Source organism: Rhagoletis pomonella, unplaced genomic scaffold (genome assembly GCF_013731165.1).
Source record: "Rhagoletis pomonella isolate Grant_MI unplaced genomic scaffold, Rhpom_1.0 Rhpom_scaffold_00003, whole genome shotgun sequence".
NCBI classification, from domain to species: Eukaryota; Metazoa; Arthropoda; class Insecta; order Diptera; family Tephritidae; genus Rhagoletis; species Rhagoletis pomonella.
In genome coordinates this window covers 52,961,078-52,967,463 of record NW_023458557.1, presented here as the reverse complement: position 1 = coordinate 52,967,463, position 6,386 = coordinate 52,961,078, and the positions used below count along the sequence as shown (strand labels likewise).

The following is a 6,386-nucleotide window of genomic DNA, read 5'->3' as shown; positions in this document are numbered from 1 at the left end:
AAGGTTATATAAGCTTATCGATTTATCACTGCTTATCGAATTTAATCGTCTTAACAGAGTGTAAATGTAAAATGTTTACATAGTTTTCGAAAAATGTGGAGATGTCAAAAGTAAAATATATAAAGGTATCCAAAGTTTCTACATTTATGAGTTATCGAAATTTATCGAGCCATCGAATTTCACAGTTATCGAAATGGGTCGAGTTAACGAATTGTGTTGAGTTATGAAATTTTAGTGTTCTTGAAATTCATCGAACTATCGATATGTATCAAATCATTGAAATTTATCGATAAACTTGAATGTATCGGGTCAATTCCAAGTCCTGCCGAAGCCCTCCAAAGACCTTCTCAGATAAAAAAAAATTGAGTTACGTTTTAGCAGAAGATTTTCCGGTTAGTTAATTTGTACCGAAATCCTCTCCAAGGCTTCTAAAACTAGAAAAACTGTCGAATTTCGACAGTAACTGGCACTCTAGTTAACATAAAAGGCCCTATTTAGGGCCACAATAAATTTAGAAAGAAATCAAAGTTTTTACAAATTTATATATGTACGAGCATAAATTAACTTAAAAGGCCCTTTTTAGGGCCACAATAAATTTAGAAAGCGATCAAAGTTTTTACAAATGTATATACGAGCATAAAAGGCCCTTTTAAGGGCTACAACAAATTATAATAAAAGGCTCTTTTTAGGGCTACAATAAATTTACATAAATTTAAAAAATTATAAAAAATCAACGCGGATTTTTGCCAGTTAAAGCTTTCACTTGTTTTACTAGAATTAAAAAAACTATCTTTCTGAGTACTGAAAATATTTCTAAGATTTCATATTAAAAAGTTCAAAATTAAGACGAAAATTCATTGAATTTATCTAAGTTCTGTGTAATGTTTGAAAGTTTGACTAATATGGTTTTGATTAAAGCTTGAACCATATTTTTGTAGTTCCTCCTCATCTCACTAATCCCACTGCCATGAAACGCCCATTTTCCGCGTATATAATATGTGTTTTTAGCATCGGCCAATTGTTCCATAGTGTTGGTTTCATTGCTGGCGTCACCACCGGGTCCAGCACTTGGTATCACACCTCGCCAATAATCGCCTTAAGATGTTTTTCGTCTTGCAACACAACCTACGAAATTGGAAATATATACTTCACCAGTTGGTTTATATCATGACGTGTCACTTGCTGTACTTTATCCATCATCCCACCATAACACTCTCGCAATTTAATAATTTTTTCGAGTCTATCGAAAACATAATCCTCTAGAGCTTTCACCTTAATTTGATAGTTTGGCAACTGTTTTCGTTTATCAGTGTTTGCATTGCACCGCGATCCCTTTGTTCTTTTCTATTTGCCAATAACGCTTTCTTTTCAGTTATCGATCTATTGAGCAGTTGAATCCTCTGCTTTTTACGTTTAATTTCACATTGCAAGTTTTCGCTGGAGCGCTGCTCACGCATGAAGTGTTAATATCGAATACTCAAGTCGTTGAGGCCGCCTTTAATATTAATATATTTCCGTTGTTTCTCAAAAAGGCTGAAATAGAATGAAATTAATTCCAAGCTGCAATCTTTAGCATTGAATTGCATATACATATGTATGTGCCCAACTTACTTTTCCTTCTGCGTACAACCAGCAACATTACTGTGCACAATGATACCATTACGCACGCATCAGCAACAGTGAAAATTATGCTAGTGTTGGGATTTTCCACACAGTGGACAATGATATCTCAACCCCTCTATATCCTCGGGATTGGCATGACCGCCCGTATATTTGCAAACATCTTCACTTGAACTGGACACGTGAAATTTCAGATTTGGTGCATTGAAGCTCTCATCGGTCGATGAGCTAGACATAGATGCCATAACATAGTGGTCAACCACCACAACGAACTCTTCCTGCTACCTATGCGCTGCATCACAATGCTTTTACGCTATGCACAATCAGCTCAATTACTTTTGGTACAACTTTTTCATAAAGTTAAATTATTAAAAACTCTATACTTGTTATTTGTAGCACTCTAGCTTCTATTCAAATTTAAAGCTTTAATTTAACAAAGTTTTGATTGTTGCCAACGATACTGGGCGGAGCACTGCCCGCAAAACCTGGAGGCGGTTTTGTCATGTCCGGTAGAAAGAAATTCCCCGCTCCACCCTGCTGCGGCATGTTGTGGAGCGCAAAGTTATTTTGCTACGGATCACTTGGTGGAACGAAATTTATGTTGCTGTCATATTGCTGTTGTTTCCGATAGTGGTGATTCCCGACACCGCCATAACTATTATCATCAACTCCAGGCGGTTTTCTTAAGTTCCTCATCATCAACTGGCATGGAAACCTTCTGCGCCGTAAGCGGTGGAATCTTCGGAATGCTGTTGTGATGGTAGCGCGGCGACAGCCGGCAAAATCCCACCTGCATTTAGCAATACCGATGCCAACATTTGCTGTTCCAATGGTTGCTTCTGTTGCTCCAGTTGGCTGAATTGTTGCTTTGCATGTTGGATGAAGATTTCTGCGAGGTGCGCTGAATTCACAAAGTATGTGGCTTTTATCACATAGTTTTTTTATATTATTAGTTACCGTTCGCGGTTTAATAATCAAAAAATCTACGATGCGCGAAATATTTAACTTTACTTTTGTAAACAAAACTTTTAATCGTTCTGTCCACATTTTGTATTCAGTTCGTTTCTTCCTCTTCTTAAAATTTCTTCTTTGCTCTCTCATTTTAGTATAATGTGACGTCACGCTCAGTTGCTCTCAGCTCGATTGGCGCAATCTTGTATTTTATCATTCTTGAACAGGCATGGGCAGAGAACGAGCACACGCTCAAAGAGCATAACCATCACGTGTACGCACGATGCAGCCAAACAAAGTTGGCGGACCGCTAGTCCTCTCTTTCTCGATTTGACAGCATCCACCCTTTCGCTGACGTCACATTATTATTTATTCGCACTAGTGATGAATATTAAATTTTCATATTGTACCAATTTGCCGAAAGTTGTACCTAAAACTAGATATACGTACCTAAAGAGTTAACATGTATTTTTATGTGCATACATTTTTGGCAGTTGGTGGACTACATCTTCCTTTTGTACCATAACAATTTTTCTACTTACATGAAACAATATTTTACTACGTTCCAAATGTACCTAAAATAATGTGCTTGTACCGAATGTATGTTCAAATTAAAGAAGTTGAAGAGTAGGTACACTTCAACCTAGTTTTACATCACCACTTGTTCGCTTCTTCCTCTTCTTCTTCAAAATCATTCTTTACACTCTCATTCTCAAAATAATGTGACGTCACACCCAGTTGCTCTCAGCTCGATTGGCGCAATCTTGTATTCTATCATTCTTGACGTGTACGTATACAAGCAAGAGCGTAACGATGAGAACGCGTCAGCATGCAAAATGAATTAGGCACACTAACACATTCTCACCTTTAGCGATCGCTTGTTTGTGGTAGTGCCCACCTCTGCATATGAACTACACATTTATACGTATACTAGCAGAGCACCCGACGTCGTTCGGGGTAAACAAATCAAAATATAAAACCGTATTTCTGTGTTTTCGCAGCGATAATACGGGCAATAAGAAAAATTGGCTCAAATATTAGCAACCAAAGGGGATATTGCGCGAGGTTTGCAAAAAGAAGGCACAGGCGTTTTTGTTTTCATTATCTATAAATAATACTGTGAAATGCACTGAATACAATTTATTCTTTGTATATAAAACTAATAGAAGTATGTACTTGTACATACATACATAAAATGTGAAGTTACATGAAAAAAGATGATTTTATTATTGCACTCGTTTTTATTAACTTTTTAAAAAGGGGTGCGTATGTCGTCGAATTCGAATTTGCTATGGAGCTTTGTTCTTCCCCTCCTCCTGACGGCTTTCAAAATGGAATTCATTTGCGTTCAAATCTTCCACTCTGTAGTAAATGCAAATGTTGTGGAGTGCTCAAACACTGGCTTTGAGCGATGAGTAATACAGTTCGTGATGAATTTAGGACTCTTCACTCATCTGAAAAAGATCAAACATGTCCCTAAATCTCCGCCTTTCAATTTCCGCATCAGCAATCTGGGACTCGTTCTCCTCTTCAAGCAATAACGCCGCGGCTATGGATTTCATTTTTATAATTATGTTTCAATAAAGCACAAACGAAATTTTATTTTTAAATTACAATGATTTTAGATATATTTAGTTATTTTAAAATATTTACAAACTTTAACTTCATAAGCTGCTATAGTTTGGTGGCAAATATTTCTTTTGTTTTGTTTCGATTTCATACATTCCTAGGCAAACAGCTGATTTCGAAAGATGTTTTCTCTCTTCCTCTTTCGATTCGATCGTAACGCAGAATACCTAAGTTCGATTCTTGCGGAGTGGAATGCGGGAACGTAATCGAAATGCAGAATAGGGGTAATTGATCATCAAGTTCATGTGACTTATGGTTTCGAAGTTATAGCTGATAAAAATTACCACGAATATGGGATGTGCCACGCCCCCTTTCACATACTCATTTATATGTACCCTACTATAAGCACCTACCAGAGCTGCAAAAATTTGCAATAAATTTTTTTAGCATTCAATGATTGTGCTACTAATAGGATTACAATCAAAATTTATTGCATTTTTCTGATTGTAAAAACTACAATCAATTTAATTGTAAGCACATGATTGTGATTGCAATCAAATCACTGATTCAATCAAACATTTTAATTACAATCTCAAAAATGAAATAATTTATTCATGCTTTTTTAATAAAGAATTGAGAAAAATAGAACGTGAAATTGAGAAAAGGAGAAAACTTGCAGAAAAAGTTATTGAACACGAAACTAGTAAACACTTGCAAGTGAGTAGTTGTTGCAGCGTTTTAGGGTGTCTTTGATGGGGGTGATCGACTTGAACACACGCGACATCCCAAAGCGTCGACCCATAGGTGTTCAATTGCATTGCGATTAGCACCCCCCTAGTATAAGGGGCCTCCTCGTGGTGACACCTGTTAACGCCCTGGAGGCTAATTCGAGCGGGGACCCCTTCTTAATCCCTACGCCTATTAATCCCTTTCTGACCAAACTCCTTGCCAGTTCTCCACTCCCTTCTCTTTGCAGCGCCGGATCAAGGTGTTATGCGAACCGTGCCGAGGATCAGCCTGGCTGGGGGCCCTTCACCAAGTCCAGTCGCGAACGGAGTGCTCCGGATTCCGGGCGACCTTTGGAACCAACTAGCTTTACCCGTGTACAGCGGATCTCTGCCCGGGCGGACGTTCCCTTTCTCCGTGTCTCGTGGGACAAAATATGGACAAATCAACAACACCAAACCTTAAAACTTCAACTCCAGTACGGGCCTAGACAAAAGTAGCCCCATGCGGAAGCAGATATCAGGTGCACACGCACCCACCAGCAGTAGGACCAAGGCACCCCCTGGCCCGAGAAGTCCAAAGGCTAACACTGGACGGGAGGCCTGCACGGCAAACACCGGAAATCCTGGGCCTTCCTGTAGTGGGCTTGCCACTCAGCGAACAGCGTCTGGCCATCCCACTGCACTATGGGAAATTTGACCTTATTTTTTGGCCAAAATTCTAAAAGTTGAGATATTAGTTTAAAACTTGGCACAGTAGTAGGACTAGAAGTAGTAGCCTTGCCGCGCAAAAATTAACCCGTAATGGTCACAAAAAATAGCGTAATTGTCACATGGGGTGGACCCCAACCCAATAAACATAGCCTCGTAGGTTCTATTTTAAATATCGACTCGAATCCTCCACTGACCTTAAGTTTAAAACTTTCTCTTTGTTATCTGGCGGGATTTTACAACTTTTAAATTATAACACCAGGAAATATTTCATAAAACTCATGATTTTTTACCAAGTAGTTACCTAAGAAAAATTATAATTCCTTTAATATCGCACAAAATCGCAGTATAAGATTATGAGGAAACAAGAGATCAGGGACTATTCTACCGATTTATGATGAGTTTTTTTTTTTAAACGTTTTTAAACATTTTCTTTTAAGTACTAAATAAACTTTTTTTTTTTTAATTTTATAATTTCACTTTAAAGTCACTTAAATGCGGACGTTTCTTTGGCACAACCTTTAAATTATAATACAAGTTGTCATTGGTAACTATTTTGCTAACCGTCACCTTCTTTCCACTTTTCACTTTTGAAAAGCAGCAAATAAATTACGAGATACACGCATTTGAAAGTGGCACAAAATCAAGCTGCACTTTTTTCGTTTACAGAAAATTTCAAAACTATCTGTTTGAGGGTTACCAAATCAACGGTAAGGCAATTTATCGAAAAACTGAGTTTTTTACTCTGAAGTATTAATTAATTAAATTAATACTAAGTGCTCTAGCAAGGCGAGCAAAGATTTCCCGTTT

General features: G+C 37.7%; 1 pseudogene; it reads right to left on the bottom strand.

Annotated features, from left to right (window-relative positions):
* Positions 1-841: 841 nt before the first annotated feature.
* On the bottom strand, positions 842-1,867 carry LOC118736297 (annotated as a pseudogene).
* Positions 1,868-6,386: the final 4,519 nt, after the last annotated feature.